Source organism: Anomaloglossus baeobatrachus, chromosome 1, assembly GCF_048569485.1.
Source record: "Anomaloglossus baeobatrachus isolate aAnoBae1 chromosome 1, aAnoBae1.hap1, whole genome shotgun sequence".
In the NCBI taxonomy this organism is placed as follows: Eukaryota; Metazoa; Chordata; class Amphibia; order Anura; family Aromobatidae; genus Anomaloglossus; species Anomaloglossus baeobatrachus.
This window is the reverse complement of record NC_134353.1, coordinates 858,222,659-858,239,880: the sequence shown is the minus strand read 5'-3', so window position 1 is coordinate 858,239,880 and position 17,222 is coordinate 858,222,659.

The following is a 17,222-nucleotide window of genomic DNA, read 5'->3' as shown; positions in this document are numbered from 1 at the left end:
GAGGAAGGGATACCTGTTCATTCACCTGGGTGCGGGACCCGAATGCACCCTCCTAAGGCAGCCGGCCACTGGCAACTTGGTTTACTACTGGACTTGTGTGAAATTACTGAACTGTGAGTACACCATTGTCCCCCGTTCGAGCCTGACACGCCACCTCCTGCAGCCATCACTCCCGTGTTCCATCCTCGGGCCCCAGGACTACACCTCCCCTACCCTTGGAGCGGATCTCACCTTGCTGCCCCGCTCCATCAGCCCCGGGCACCCCATCACCAGGCAGTGCCGGTGCCACCATCCCTCCCTGCAACCCACGGGTGGCGTCACAGACACAACAACTCCCCTGTAAATATCCGATTTCCGACGGTTGTGAGCACGGGCAGCCGTGAGAGCCCGGGTCCGGTCACCACTCGAGCCGTAGCAGCAAATCCGGATCCGAGCTGGCCCCCGAGAGAAAGAAGCGGCAGCGGCCCCCGCCCTCAACAAGACTACTAGGTGGCAGACGTTGGTCTGGCCTGGTAAGAGCTGGACCCCGGTCGCAGGGGATCATGAGAAGGGGTAAGGACTGTCGAGGAGGACAGTTGGCGGCCTTGTGCCATTACCGGGCAGGGGTCAGGGCACGACGGGGTATGTGGACCCTAGGTCAGGAAGGAGCTTCAGGCGTCCTGGCAATTTACCCGACTAGGACAGAGCCTTCAAGATCTGTTCTCCACCCGCTCCAAAATCAGGGTACTAGTGCAATGAGGCGGATAGGACTTTCCCACTACATAGTCCAGAAAATCCCAAGCGTGAACCCTGAGAGCAAGCTCACCCAGTTAGCCATACTGGTGAGCAGGACCCGTTTAGTTTCAGGCTGAAAGGGACCAACTACAGAACAAAGGTGCCAAGGTTAAGGTACTGACCAACAAGCAACACCAAAGGGCACGGGATTCAGGCATGCTCCCTCCCTGCTGCAGTGGCATCAAAAACTTTGGTTTACCACGGTTGTCAGCATCATTTATTGGACTGAGTGAGTACGCAATTAACCCTTACCAGCCCAACGGCACTTCCCTATTCTGGGTGGCCGCGCGACCCCGACCCCTCGGGTCCGGAGACCCCTTGAACCACCGCGGATCCGGATCCCAGCAGCAGCGGCAGGCTGCTGACGCGCAGGCGACACATTTTCTTTCGGCTATTACAAGATTTTCCATCACTTCTATAAGAATTTACGTTCATTTATTACCAACTTCAATTAGCAGATTATTGGTAGAAGAGTCAGGACGCTCTGTATGATTGGTCTTACTATAGTGACAGTTCACAGGTCACTTGGGTCATCTTGTCTCATTAGGAACCACATTGTCTAGGAAGAGTTCAAGCACCTTGGACACCAGCTCCTTCTTAGAATAATCATCTAAGCAACAGGCTTAAAGGGGTTTTCTGGGATCACAATAGTAATATCCTAACCTGTTGAGAGGCCATCTTCCTCAGACTGTTGGGGGCCTGATTCTAGAAAAATTCCTAAAAGATACAGATTTTATTAAATATACATTATTAACACAATGAGTAAGTGTATTTAGTGAAAAAAACTCCATAAAAAAGTAATCAGAAAGGAACCAGTTATTTGAGGAGTAGTTGAAATGGTAGGTGTATAGAATATACAAAATCTAAAGGGCCCTAAAAATTGCCCCTAAGAGCTGGCCCTACCTTGCCATGTAGGTCGGCACCCTAAGAAAGCACAAATGGCACCCCTGCTCACCGTAGACTCACCCTCGGAGACCCTATTGGAATCCCTCAACTAGAGCCTGCGGGTAGCATACTATCCACAAGTCACTGGTTTGACTATAAAAGGTTAAATAACCTTATTCATTATATTCATCATATTCATTGCTCCCCAAACCCAGGATTGTCTGCGTGGGGAGCAATGAATAAAATGACAGCTGCCGGTGCTGTAAGTGGCCGAGCATGACACTGACGTCATGCATTGTGCTGCTTACACGCTGGTCAGTTGCCAGCATGCCAGCGTCGTTTATTATTATTTTTTTTACTGTGTACGGGGGTGGCACTATATACCAGGATGATAGGGGCTATATAGCATGATGGGGGCTATATACCAGTAAGGAGGCCTATATACCAGGATGAGGGGGCTATATAGCATGATGGGAGCTATATACCAGGATGGAGGGCTATATACTGGATGAGGGGGCTATATGGCATGATTGGGGGCTATATATCATGATGAGGGAGCTACAGTATATACCAGGATGTAGAGGGGGCTATATCAGGATGTATATATATCAGAATGGAGGGCTATATACCAGAATGAGGGGCTATATACCAGGTTGAGAGTGCTATATACCAGGATGAGGGAGCTATATACCAGGATGAGGGGGCTATATAGCATGATGGGAGCTATATACCAGGATGGAGGGCTATATACTGGATGAGGGGGCTATATGGCATGATTGGGGGCTATATATCATGATGAGGGAGCTACAGTATATACCAGGATGTAGAGGGGACTATATCAGGATGTATATATATCAGAATGGAGGGCTATATACCAGAATGAGGGGCTATATACCAGGTTGAGAGTGCTATATACCAGGATGAGGGAGCTATATACCAGGATGGAGGGCTATATACCAGTATGGGGGCTATATATCAGGATGGGGACATGCTTGGGTCATATACCAGGATGGGGCTATATACCAGGATGGGGACATGATGGAGCCATATAAACCGAGATTGGGACATTATGGGAGCATATATACAAGGATGGGGCCATGATGGGAACATACTGTATAAATACTGTATATACCTGGATGGACCATGATGGGGCCATATATACCAGGATGGGGCCATGATGTTTATATATACCAGGACGGGGGACATATTTAACAGGAAGCGGCCCAGGATGGGGGACATTACTACACAATGAAGGTGGAGGGCGGGGCAACTTGTATGTCTTTATAGGATTTAGAATGCTACCATAGCCCATTCATCTGATGAACATAGGGGAAGGGGCAGGGGGCCCAGGCTCAAACTCTAAACCGGACACTGGACATAAAGCCCCATTATGCATTATTACGATTCTTCAGGTGTGGTGTGAACATTTTATACACAAATCTTGCATCCAATCAGATAAGTATTAATAGTTTTCTTGTAAAAATTGGACCAATTTTTACAAGAAAACATGTTTTCTCATCTCAGTAAAATAATGCACTTCTATTCCTATAATGGAGTCTTCTGTCAGAACTACAATCAAAGTGGTAATGATGACTGGCAATTCTAAGCAGGTCAGGTACATTTCCTGGAAGAAGAGACAGATGTCAATCAGATCAATTTAGACTGGGCAAATTCTGCATTTGTACCTTAAAGGATATGGACACTTTTTGAGACTTTATTCATTTCAGTAAAAAAAAGACAGTATTTTAGGCTATTTTTACACTTGTGCTTCAATGAAAATGTATAAATGTCTTTTCTATATATCACCATATACACCAGACTGGTAATGTATTGACAGTGGATCCGTCAGTGATCGTTTCCACAGGGTCAATAAGCCTTATCTCAATCCCTATCAAAGTTCAACTTAGAATTGATCATAAGTAATTTATCAATTATCATATCATTTGAAAGAAAAGGGTTATGAGAACTTATTCCCAAAAAAGGAAGCCATACCCTATGTTTGGGATAGGGAATAAGATGCTGATTTCTGGGACTCTGACCACTGAGGGGTCTGGAACATCAAGAATGAGACTTTGCAGCCCTGTCCTGAATGGAATAAAGGTTTGCTTGGGCAGCCAGTGTGCCAATGTTGGGATCCCTGTGAGCCTCTGTGATTGAACCCTCAGCAATCAGCAGGTTATCCCCTATCCTACTGATAGGCTATAATTTGCTTTTTTGAGAATAACCCTTTAGACCAGCTTCAAAGACACTAACCAGTAAAAAGGTAACAATATTTTGAGCTTTTGATTTTCAGGCTCCATATCTCATCATCCACTACAGCTTTGAACGTGAGACTACCGTCATTTCATAGACAATCATCTTGGCTATCTCATACATTAATTTGACTTGCAACTAAGCATATGATTAGTTATGCAGATTCTTCTCACTGATTCTTCTCACTGCATTGTTACTGTTTTAAGATTTATTATTTTGCTAGTATTTTATAAATCCACCTTTGTTTTTCAAGACTGCCTGAATCCTTCTGGGCATGCTCGCAATCAGATTCAAGCATCTCTAGACCGAAATCTGACCCCAGGACTCTTCTACACATTCCCAATGTCGGTGGATACTGGTCGGCTACAGCTTTTCCTCCAACTGTACCCACAAGTTTTCGATTAGGTTGAGGTCTGGGGAGTGTGGGGGCCAATCCAGCACTACCATTACCACCTGTACTTTGATCAATATTACAACCATTCAAGCATGTCTCGACCAAACTCTGTTCCTAGGTTTCTTCTACACGGTCCCAGTGTTGGTGCATGCTAGTCATCTCAATTGAGTATGTATACAGTTTTTTCTTCAACTTTACCAACAAGTGTTTGATTGAGTTGAGGTCTGGGGACTGTGGAGGCCAATCCAGCACCTCTACTTCATTGTCATTGAACCATTTATTTGTCAGTCTCAACATATGCTTCGGGTCATTGTCCTGCTGGAACACTAAGTCATTCTTTTCATACCCATAGTACTAGAGTGTATGAAGTAACTCGTCTTGTAGGATATTCACATATAGTTCAACATTGAGACCACTGTTGATCCTAATCAAGTATCCAATGCCTTTGGCTGTGAAACACTGACATATTAACAGGCTTCCTCTACTGACCTTGACAGTTCCTTCAATTTCTTTATCCATTAGCCCCTTTTTCCCTTGTTTCTTCCAGACCCATTTGCACACATTATAGCCTAGTCTATTGACTTTCGTTTCATCGCTCCAAATCACCCATTTCCAATCTTCTACTGTTCACTTTTTGTACGTTTTGGCAAGCTAGAGCCTAAGCTTTTTATGACGCTATAGAAGTGAAGGCTTCTTCACCTTTACTCGGGCCACCACTCCAGACTTGTGTAAGATACGTTGCATTGTGCTTGCATCTGTGATCTCACTATTATGAAGCATACGAGCCGCCTCCAGTGCTGTGTTTGTTTCGCCAGAACTGATAGACCTTGTGATGAGCTGACTTATTGACTTCAATATTGTGCTTAGACATCCACTTTTTGGCTTTTGAATGGATGGACGGACTTCATCTGTCATGGCACTCCAATGATACAGCTTGGCAATACTCTTGGCCGAGAGACCGCTATTGATGAGTTGAATTATACTGTTTCTTTTTTCTTGGGAAATCTTCATGGCTGCTCTTCAATTCGAACCAGGGACCTTTTGCTTGGGAATTATCCTATTAACACACTGAGCAATTATGGAATGTGAAAACAGGTTGTAATTTGTAATATATGAGAAGAAAAAGATTTTTCCACCATAACTAACAAAACAGTAACAATGCAGTGACATGATAAGAATCTGTACAACTAATCATATACTAAATAGTTGCTAGCCAAATTTATGTACAAGATAACCAAGATGATTGTCTATAAAATGTAGGTAGTCTCATGTTCAAAGCTGTAGTGATAGTGAGATATGGATCCTGAACGTGAAAAGTTCAAAACATTGTTACCTTTTAGTTTTCAGCGTATCTGCATTTTACAAGTTATGCATGGATTGCGTTTTTTGGACCATCTTACCTAAACTATCATATTTATATGTCATAGCAGGTAATTCAGGTCAAGAAACCCGCGATCAGTCCAAAAATACTTGTTAATTTATGGACTGAAAGATGTGGACATTGTACAATGTGGTCAAGCTCACTCTCAGGTTTATTAACTCATTTTGCAGTTTATGTAGAGTGATAAATCTTAATTAAATTCCCATTGCAAAAATAATTTTTTAAGCAAGAATGCATGGCTCCGTACCGTGGAGTTGAATGCACTGTGTGGCTTTTTTGTGCATGGGCTTTAGGAGAGACTTCCTTAGTGGATGACACCCATTCATCTGCAGCGTACGCTGCACTGGTGGACACAGACTGAAAAGGGCCCAGAAGAATACATGAGCCCTTTGCAGCCTAAGAGCTCATCATCAGAATGCACAATTACGCCTGGTTTGGAGGTAGAAATGGGCCCCTTTACCTCTTGGGCCCCTGTGCGGTCACACAGGTTACATCAATGGTATGTCCGTCTCTGCTCCTTCCCCTACTTGTGCTATTGCTACTGGAGTCAGACTGATAGCTCTACAGGAGTCAGGAGCGATGTCATCCTTCAAACAGAGGCACCAGTATCAGTGTCATCTCCCCTGCAGAGGTGCCAGTATCAGTGTTATCTCTCCTGCAGACGTACCAGTATCAGTGTCATTTCTTCTGCAGAGGTGCCAATATCAGTATTAAGTCTCCTGCAGAGGTGCCAGTCCAATTTCAATACAGAGCACTGGCACAGCAGAGGAAGGAGAGAGTGTGCTGATATAGATGCAACTTAGCTAATCTAGGTATAGCTGTATTAAATGGCACCTCTACTAGGTATCAATCTGATTGACTCTCATCATTAACTGGCAGTGAAATAACTAGAGTCGAGTCCGATGTGGGCCCTAGTGCAAGATTTGGACCTGCACCCCCCACTGCTCATTAATCAGATGTATGAAATCTTGTAGCATTCTAAATCCTTTAAAGATATATGTGTTGTTCCCCCTCTCATTATCTAATAATGTCCCCATCTTGTACTAATGCCACTCATCCTGGGCCCATTCCAAGTATATCTGTCCCCCATCCTGGGCTCACCTAGTAGTTATTTCACCCATCCTGGTATATGTGACCATCATTCTGGGCCCATCCTGATATATCCTCATGTACAGCATCATGGAATTAATGGTGCTCTAAAAGTAAATAATAATTTTTCACCATCCTGGTATATATCTCCTCATCCTGGGCCCATCCTGGTAAATAATGTCTCCTATCCTGGCATATATGTCCCAAATCTTGGTATATATGGCCACCATTCTGGTATATATGCCTTCATCCTAGTATATAGGACCCCATCCTAATATACAGTATATGGCCCCTATCCTGGTAAATATGTCCAAAATCCTGGTAAATATGGCCCCCATCCTGGTATATACAGTATGTCCTCATTCTGGGCTCAACCTGGTAAATATATCTCCCATCTTGGTATATATGTCCCAAATCCTGGTATTAATGGCCACATCCTGGTATATATGGCCCTCATACTGATATATATGGCTCCCATCCTGGTATATACAGTATGTCTCAATCCTGGTACATATGACCCTCATGCTGGCATATATGTCCAAAATTCTGGTAAATATGTCCCCTATCCTGCTATTTAAGGCTAGTTTCACACTTGCGTTGGGTTGAATCCGCTGGGTCCGTTGCTGCGTCGTTTTGACGCATCCGTTATTTTTGTGGTGTCAACGGATGCAACGGATCCGTTATTTCACAGGAATCCGTTAGCTGATTCCTGTAAAATAACGGACCGTTGCATCCGTTTGGCGTCCGTTAGGCGTCCGTCTAACGGAATCCGTCGGCTCTGTTTTATTTCTTTTTTCATTTTTTTTCATTCTGGGCATGCTCAGTAGAGATTAGCGGAATCCAGCAGCGGATTCCGTTGTTAAGCACTTAGCAACGGAATCCGCTATCATAGGGAACCATTATAAATTTTAACGGAACCAACGGAATCCGTTGGTTGGCGTCATTTTGACACCAGCATTTAACGTTACATTCTGCGTTGCTTCCGCTCGGCGGAAGCAACGGAGCATCGGCCAACAGAAGCAACGCAGGTACTTTTGGTACAATCCGTCATCAATGCAAGTCTATGGGAAACAACGGAATCCGTTAACGGATTCCGCTGTTTCCCAAGACAGCGGATTGCGCCAAAAAAAAAACAACGCAAGTGTGAAAGTACCCTAAAGTGACGGAAAATAAGTATTTGATACACTGCCTATTTTGCATGTTTACCAACCTACAAAGTGTACCTACACTTATAGGTATACTTCAACTGTGACACAGAAGTAAAAAAAAAAACAGAAATTCCCATTGTATGATTTTTAAATAATTAATTTGCATTTTATTGCATGAATTAATTATTTGATCACCTACCAACCAGCAAGAATTCTGTCTCTCACAGACCTGTTATTTTATTTTTAAGAAGCCCTGCTACTCTGCACTCATTACCTGTATTAATTGCATCTGTTTGAACTCATTACCTGTATAAAAGACACCTGTCCACACACTCAATCAATCACTCTCCAACCTCTCCACCATGGCCAAGACCAAAGAGCTGTCTAAGAACACCAGCGACAAAATTGTAGACCTGCACAAGGCTGGGATGGGCTACAGGACAATATGCAAACAGCATGGTGAGATGGCAACAACTGTTGGTGCAAGTAGTAGAAAATGGAAGAAAGGCAAGATGACTGTCAATCTTACTCAGTCTGGGGCTCCATACAACTTCTCACCTCGTGGGGTAAGGATGATTCTGAATAAGGTCAGGAATAAACTCAGAACTACATGTGAGGACCTGGTCAATTACCTGAAGAGAGCTGTGACCACAATCTCAAAGTTTACAGCTAGTAACACACTACGCTGTCATGGATTAAAATCCTGCAGGGCATGCAGAGTCTCCATGAACATGTGGCCGCATGTATTCAATTTACTCTCTATTTGTTGCGATTTGTAACGTCCTGGAGGTGGATTCACGGGACAGTGCACCGGACTCCCCCAGAGGGGCAACCCGGAGCTAACCTCTATACAGGGACTGTCCGGTCACCCCACCAGAGGGCCTAGATGCACGGTAGCCGGAACACTAGGGGTACGGAGTACGGGTCCTTCAGAGGTCTGCACAGGAGATGACTATTAGTCCGAAGGGAACCGGAGGCAGGACGGATGACTGGAACCGGGTTTAGGTGCCGAGTAGTAAAAGCATGAAGGTAAGATAAACCTGGCTCACTTTTTAAGTGGGTGCACGGAGAAAAAAATAGTCAAGTAAAATACAAAAAGCCCCGGCACACTCCAAGAATAAGAGAAAAAACTTGATTTTTGAAATATAATTTTTTATTTGACTTGTGTTAGAAAAGTCCGACGTTTCAACCTTAATTCAGGTTTTTATCAAGGACATTCTGGTAAATAAATCATAACAGAAAAGAAAAAGATTAGTTTACAAAGTGTACAACAACATTGTGTTCACATGGTTACACTTCCATACATAATCCATTCAATGAAAGACTATTTAGCACGAAATCCGTGCATCCAGGAGAAATATTCATATATATCACGATCAGAGATCACAAGTTAAATATCATAATAGGAGAATTAAATGACCTAGTGTTATAAATCTCAATACAACAGTCCATATTCAAAAAGAAAAAGAAAAAAGAAAAAAACAAAATCAGAAGAGACATACTCCATAGAATGACAGAGAACAGTACCATAGTATCACCCACCTAAAATACAGTCACTAATTGAGATTATTTGCTAGGCAACGGAGGTTGCGTCAAAATACAGGCAGCATATGAGGTGGTATACCTGAGAGATACAAAATAATGTCAGAAAACAAACAATTTTGTTCAATAAAGACAGAACATAAAATAAAATGGTCTCACAACACTGGGAGGTACGGGGACCAGGAGGGAACCCAGAAGCTCCCAGGGCACAGAATGAATATCTACCTTGCAGTACTGTATATTGGAGAAAGGGACAAAAAGGTCCAAGGAAGGAGTAAATTGGCTCTTTATCTATCTGGATAGAAAAAAACTTTTTTCATAATCACATCATTAACGTCAATGAGTGTGGCCAGAATAATTAAAAACTCTCCCATATATTCTTTCCAGTACCTTATATCAAGCTTTGAGGATCGAAATTTCAGCACAGGGAAAGTGAATGAGAGCGTTATGTGTGCTTACTGAAACACTACCCAGGCTCATACAAAAGTCTAAGGAATAAATTAAATAATCCAGGTTACAAAGATCACTTCCAAAAAAGTGCAACTATAGTGAAGTGACACATTGACTTACTTTAATTAGGTCAAAAGTGAGGTAAAGGCGCTATGTCTGCAGAGACTCTATAGGATAGTGCAAAAGTGCAATTACATATTCCACCTAAGAATCATAATCAGAAAAAAATAGACGAATGACTCAAGGGAGAGGTATAACACCGGCTTTACCAGGGCCAAAATTTACGGGAATTAGAGATACCACCACTAACATCCACTTTTCAATACCTTATATCAGGATTTGGGATGAAAGATCCAACAAGGGGAAGTAAGTAAAGGCACTAATTAGTGTGCATACTGAGCCACTCCCCAGGCTCTTCAAGAGTCTGTAGGAATAGATTAGATGATACATGTTACAGGGATAACATACAAACAGGTGCAGCATTAGTCAGATGGCAAATTCACTTACTTTGGTTAGAACAAAATGGGATGCAAGGTGCTCTGGCTGCAGAGAATTTGACTAGAGCAATGCAAGAGTGCAACTACATGTTCCACCTAGGAATAACATAATGAAGTGATTCAAAAAAGAAATATAGCACTGGCATTTACCAAGACCAAGACCAGACAGCTGATTAAACACTAAACCAGAGCTGATACCAGTTCTCAGGACCGATCGAGGTCCGTGTGACCAAACAGCCAGCATAAGAAAATCACAAGTCCTAGGGTTATAGAGCAGCAAACCAAAAGCCTGTACATACCTTCAGTGGTGATTCAGGGTGTACCATCTAGAAGTGGGGAGTGCAGGCCTACAGGTGCCGGACTTATTTATGCCGTGGCGGAGGGGAGCGTCCACTTCCCATTTCCTGGGAGTGGAACGCAGCGATCCGGACGGTGAGACGCAAACCGCGCATGCGCAGAGAGCGCCATCGTCAGGCGCATGCGCGGTGCGCGGCAGACCGACCGGATGCATAAAGAAAAGGTGGAGGAGTGAGGAGTGCACATTTCCTGTTTCCGGGATATGGAACGCACTGCTCGGTGAGACGCACACCGCGCATGCGCAATGCACACCATTGTGCAGCGCATGCGCAGTACACGGCAGACGGACCAGAAGCGGAGAAGTGATTGCCAGTGACTCAGTGGTGACGATAAGATGACAGTCAATAGTGTCCTGTAGTGATGCTGGCAAAGGGTGTATATGGTGACATTGCCAGTCATGGTGCCTGATGAACGGATTGTTATTCAGGTGACAAGTGGAGCCTGGAAAAAAAGAAAAAAACTTTTAAGTAAAAAATCCGGACAAAAGGGAATTGGTATAGAATTGCATGTAGATATTCACACAGGTGCCTACAGGGAAAATAAGCAGGTATACTGAAAATCATGCAATTAACACATAAAAAGACATAGATAGATATACATAAAATCCAGACCATGAGCATCACAGTGACCTAATATGAATCATATTGGCAGTTACAATAAACCAAATTATGGCATATACGTGAGGAAAGGGAAATAAGGATAATGAAGGTCATTAAAAGATGCTCAATCAGTACATTTCAAAAAAGCACAAGCCTACAGCATGTAATCCAAAGAATGCTACAAAAACAAAATCAAGTCTGACTAAAAATCTAGATAAAGACCTCATACTCCCTATTAAGACCACTAGGCTCTAGAGTCTTTAATGTATGAATCCAATACGCCTCTTTTTCTTTGAGGATGCGTATCCTGTTACCTCCCCTGCGCATAGGGGGCACGTGCTCTATTATCTGATATTTTAGTTGGGCGACAGTGTGTCCCAATGTGATAAAATGATAGGGTATCGGGAGAAGGGTCTGTTTGCATCTTATCGTAGATTTGTGTTTACTGATTCTGTCTCGGATATGTTGGGTAGTTTCCCCAACATATCCGAGACCACAGGGACATTTTATTAAATACACAACGAAAGATGATTCACATGTAAAAAAAACCCTAATAGGGAACGCACGTCCTGACAATGGATGGGTAAATGTGTCACCTTTGGTCAAATTGTTACATTGAATGCAATGAAAGCAGGGAAAGTTGCCCTTCTTTGGCGTGCCCAGAAATGTCTGGTGAAGGACTCCTTTTTGTGAACCCACATCAGCCCTAACCAAATTATCTTTGAGATTCCGTGATCTCTTATTACAAAAGAGAGGCGGTTCAGAGAACTCTTTTATCATTGGATACGCCTTATGTAAGAGTGGCCAATGTCTAAAAATAATACTTTTGACCAAAGGTGAGAACGGATGATATGTATTGACACATGGTATCCTGACCGAGCCCGGTCACCCCACCAGAGGGCCTACATGCACGGTAGCCGGAAGACTAGGGGTACGGAGTACGGGTCCTTCAGAGGTCTGCACAGGAGATGACTATTAGTCCGAAGGGAACCGGAGGCAGGACGGATGACTGGAACCGGGTTTAGGTGCCGAGTAGTAAAAGCAGACAGGGTCAGGATTTAGCGAGACGTGCAAGCTGAAGTATCCAGGTGAAATCCAGGATCGGTGACAGGTTAGGCTGATGGAAGATGGCGGGATCCTCAGCAGACAGTCACCGGGGCAACTCCTGGGAAATCAGAAATCTGGACAAGGTCAGGGCGGCAGACGGGCTCTGCGAAAGAGACAGTGTTAGTCTAGAGACAGGGCACAGAGGGACCTGAACACCTAGCTATGGGAACACGTTGAACAGGCACCGCCCACATGAAAAAGGAAGTCTTATATACTCTGTACCTGAAATCACCCATATCCTGTTCCCGGGACGCTGGCACTTTAAGAAGAGGTGAGTGAGCGCTCGCGTGCCCTAATGTGCATGCGCGAGGTCCGTGTGCCGGAGACCAGCGCAGGAAGCAGAGAGGAAGGTGAAGGAGATGCAGGGGAGCCAGGCAGAGAGTCCTGGGTCGCAGCGGGATGCCGTCACCGGCGGATGGGAGGCACGGAGGACGCACAGGAGGGGGAGTGAGAGGGACAGCCGCGAGCAGAAGGACCGGGGACCGGAGCAGTGAGTGACAGGCGGCGTCGGGATCCGGGGAGCGTGACACTATTGAAGGTACAGAAGAAGCTGAAACACTTGTACATAGATGGCCATCTATCCTTTAGACATAATTACCACCCTTGTATTGCAGTTCAATTTATTACAGGAGCCATAAGTCCTAAAATTGAGAACTAATATATGCGAATACCTAAGTGATATATATAGTAAAGAAATGAGGAGACGGATCATTCAATTTTGAACACTTTATTGAATACAGTCTTTACCTATACCTAAAGCCATTGATCCAGAAGAAGGCAAAAAACCTGGACAAGTTCAGCCAATTTATGTCACAGGGGAAAAATTCCTTCTTGACCCCGAGAAAAGGCAATCAGTTCAAGAACCCTGGACCAAGGCTATACTACAACTAATTACCGAATTTTTCGTTTTATAAGACGCACCCCAAATTTAGATATAAAAAAAGGTAAAAAAAAAAATGGGGTCGCCGACTCATACAGTGAGGCAGCCAGCCGGCCGCCAGCCCGCAAAGAGAAGCAGCCAGACGGCCGCCAGCCCGCACAGAGAGGCAGCCGGAGCCAGCCAGCCAGCCACCAGCCCGCACAGAGAGGCAGCCAGCCGGCCGCCACCCCGCACAGAAGGGTAGCCAGCCGGCCGCCAGCCCACACAGAGAGGCAGCCAGCAGGCCACCAGCCCGCACAGAAAGGCAGACAGCCTGCACAGAGGCAGCCAACTGGCCACCAGCCCGCACAGAGAGGCAGCCAACTGGCCACCAGCCCGCACAGAGAGACAGCAGGCTGGCCACCAGCCCTCACAGAGAGGCAGCCGGCCGGCCACCAGCCAGCACAGAGGGGTAGCCAGCTGGCCGCCCGCCCACACAGAGAGGCAGCCAGCCGGCCACCAGCCCGCACAGAAAGGCAGCCAGCCAGTCTGCACAGAGGCAGTCAACTGGCCACCAGCCCGCACACAAAGGCAGCCAGCCGCCAACCCACACAGAGAGGAAGCCAGCTGGCAACCAGCCCACAAACAGGGGCAGCCAGCTGTCCACCAGCCCTCACAGGGAGGCAGCCAGCCGGCCACCAGCCCGCACAGAGAAACAGCCAGCCGGCCGCCAGCCCGCACAGATAGGAAGCCAGCCAGCCGCCAGCCCACACAGAGAGGCCGCCAGCCGCCGGCCCACAAAGAGAGGCAGCCAGAGCCGGCCAGCCACCAACCCGCACAGAGAGGCAGCCAGACGGCTACCAGCCAGCACAGAAAGGCAGGCAGCTGGCTGTCAGCCTGCACAGAGAGGCAGACAGCTGGCTGCCAGCACACACAAGGAGGCAGGCAGCTGGCCACCAGCCCGCACAGAAAAGCAGCCAGCCGGCCGCTGGCCCGCACAGTGAGCAAGCCAGCCGGCAGCCAGCCCAGAAAGAGAGGCAGCCGGCCAGCCACCAGCCCGCACAGAGAGGCAGCCAGCCGGCCACCAGCCCGCACAGAGGGGCAGCAAGCTGGCCGACAGCCCACACAGAGAGGCAGACCGCCAGCCGCCAGCCTGGACAGAGCAGCAGACAGCCCAACACCAGCCCGCACAGAGAGGCAGGAAGCCGGCCACCAGCCCGCACAGAAAGGCAGCCAGCCCGCACAGAAAGGCAGCCAACTGGCCACCAGCCCGCACAGAGAGACAGCCAGCTGGCCACCAGCCCTCACAGAGAGGCAGCCGGCCAGCCACCAGCTGGCACAGAAAGGCAGCCGGCCGGCCACCAGCCTGCACAGAGAGGCAGACTGCCGCCAGACCGCATGGAGAGGCAGCCAGCTGGCCACCAGCCCGCACAAAGAGGCAGGCAGCCAGGAGGCAGCTGTACAGAGAGACAGCCAGCTGACCGCCGTCCCACACAGAGAGGCAGCAAGCTAGCCATTGGCCCGCACAGAGAGGCAGCCGGAACTGGCCAGCCACCAGCCCGCACAGAGAGGCAGCCAGCCGGCCACCAGCCCGCACAGAGGGGTAGCCAGCCGGCCGCCAGCCCACACAGAGAGGCAGCCAGCAGGCCACCAGCCCGCACAGAAAGGCAGCCAGCCAGCCTGCACAGAGGCAGCCAACTGGCCACCAGCCTGCACAGAGAGGCAGCCAACTGGCCACCAGCTCGCACAGAGAGGCAGCCAGCTGGCCACCAGCCCTCACAGAGAGGCAGCCAGCTGGCCACCAGCCCTCACAGAGAGGCAGCCAGCCGGCCACCAGCTCGCACAGAAAGGCAGCCAGCTAGCCTGCACAGAGGCAGCCAACTGGCCACCAGCCCGCACAGAAGGCAGCCAGCCGCCAACCCACATAGAGAGGAAGCCAGCTGGCAACCGGCCCGCACACAGAGGCAGCCAGCTGGCCACCAGCCCTCACAGAGAGGCAGCCAGCCGGCCACCAGCCCTCACAAAGAGGCAGCTGGCCGGCCACCAGCTCGCACGGAGAGGCAGCCAGCTGCCAGCCCACACAGAGAGGCAGCCGGCCACTAGCCCGCACAGAGAAACAGCCAGCCGGCCACCAGCCCGCACAGATAGGAAACCAGCCGGCCGCCAGCCCACACAGAGAGGCAGCCAGCCACCAGCCCTCACAAAGAGGCAGCCGGCCGGCCACCAGCCCGCACGGAGAGGCAGCCAGCCGCCAGCCCATACAGAGACGCAGCCGGCCGGCCACCAGCCCGCACAGAGAAACAGCCAGCCGGCCGCCAGCCCGCACAGATAGGAAACCAGCTGGCTGCCAGCCCACGCAGAAAGGCAGCCGGAGACGGCCAGCCACCAGCCCGCACAGAGAGGCAGCCAGACGGATACGAGCCAGCACAGAAAGGCAGACAGCCGGCCGCCAGCCCACACAGGGAGGCAGGCAGCTGGCCGCCAGCCCACACAGGGAGGCAGGCAGCTGGCCACCAGCCCGCACAGAAAAGCAGCCAGCCGGCTGCTGGCCCGCACAGTAAGCAAGCCAGCCAGCAGCCAGCCCAGAAAGAGAGGCAGCCAGCCAGCCACCAGCCCGCACAGAGAGGCAGCCAGCCGGCCACCAGCCTGAACAGAGACGCAGCCAGCCGGCCGCCAACCCGCACAGAGAGGCAGCTCATCAGCCGCCAGCCGTCCACCAGCCCGCACAGAAAGGCAGCCAGCAAGCCCGCACAGAAAGGCAGCCAACTGGCCACCAGCCCACACGGAAAGGCAGCCAACTGGCCACCAGCCCGCACAGAGAGGCAGCCAGCTGGCCACCAGCCCTCACAGAGAGGCTGCCGGCCGGCCACCAGCCAGCACAGAGAGGCAGCCAGACGGCAGCCAGCCAACAGACCACACAAAGAGGCAGGCAGCCAGGAGCCAGCCGTACAGAGAGACAGCCAGCTGACCACCGTCCCGCACAGAGAGGCTGCCAGCTGGCCATCGGCCTGCACAGAGAGGCAGCAAGATGGCCGCCAGCCCGCACAGAGAGGCAGGCAGCCGTCCACCAGCCCGCACAGAAAGGCAGCCAGCCAGCCTGCACAGAAAGGCAGCCAACTGGCCACCAGCCCGCACAGAAAGGCAGCCAGCCGTCCGCCAGCCCACACAGACAGGCAGCCGGAGCCGGCCAGCCACCAGCCCGCACAGAGACGCAGCCAGCCGGCCACCAACCCACACAGAGAGGCAGCCCGTCAGCCGCCAGCCCGCACAGAGCGGCAGACAGCTTGACACCAGCCCGCACAGAGAGGCAGCCAGCCGGTCACCAGCCCGCACAGAAAGGCAGCCAGCGAGCCCGCACAGAAAGGCAGCCAACTGGCCACCAGCCTGCACGGAAAGGCAGCCAGCTGGCCACCAGCCCGCACAGAGAGGCAGCCAGCTGGCCACCAGCCCACACAGAGAGGCTGCCGGCCGGCCACCAGCCTGCACAGAGAGGCAGCCGGATGCCTTCCAGCCCACATGGAGAGGCAGCCAGCCAGCCAACAGCCCACACAAAGAGGCAGGCAGCCAGGGGCCAGCCATACAGAGAGACAGCCAGCTGACCGCTGTCCCGCACAGAGAGGCTGCCAGCTGGCCATCGGCCCGCACAGAGAGGCAGCCGGAGCCAGCCAGCCACCATCCCGCACAGAGAGGCAGCCAGCCGGCCACCAGCCCGCACAGAGAGGCAGCAAGACGGCTGCCAGCCCGCACAGAGAGGCAGGCAGCCGGCCACCAGCCCGCACAGAAAGGCAGCCGGCCGCAAGCCCACAAAGAGAGGCAGCCAGCTGGCCACCAGCCCTCACAGAAAGACAGCCAGTCGGCCACCAGCCTGCACAGAGAGGCAGCCAGCT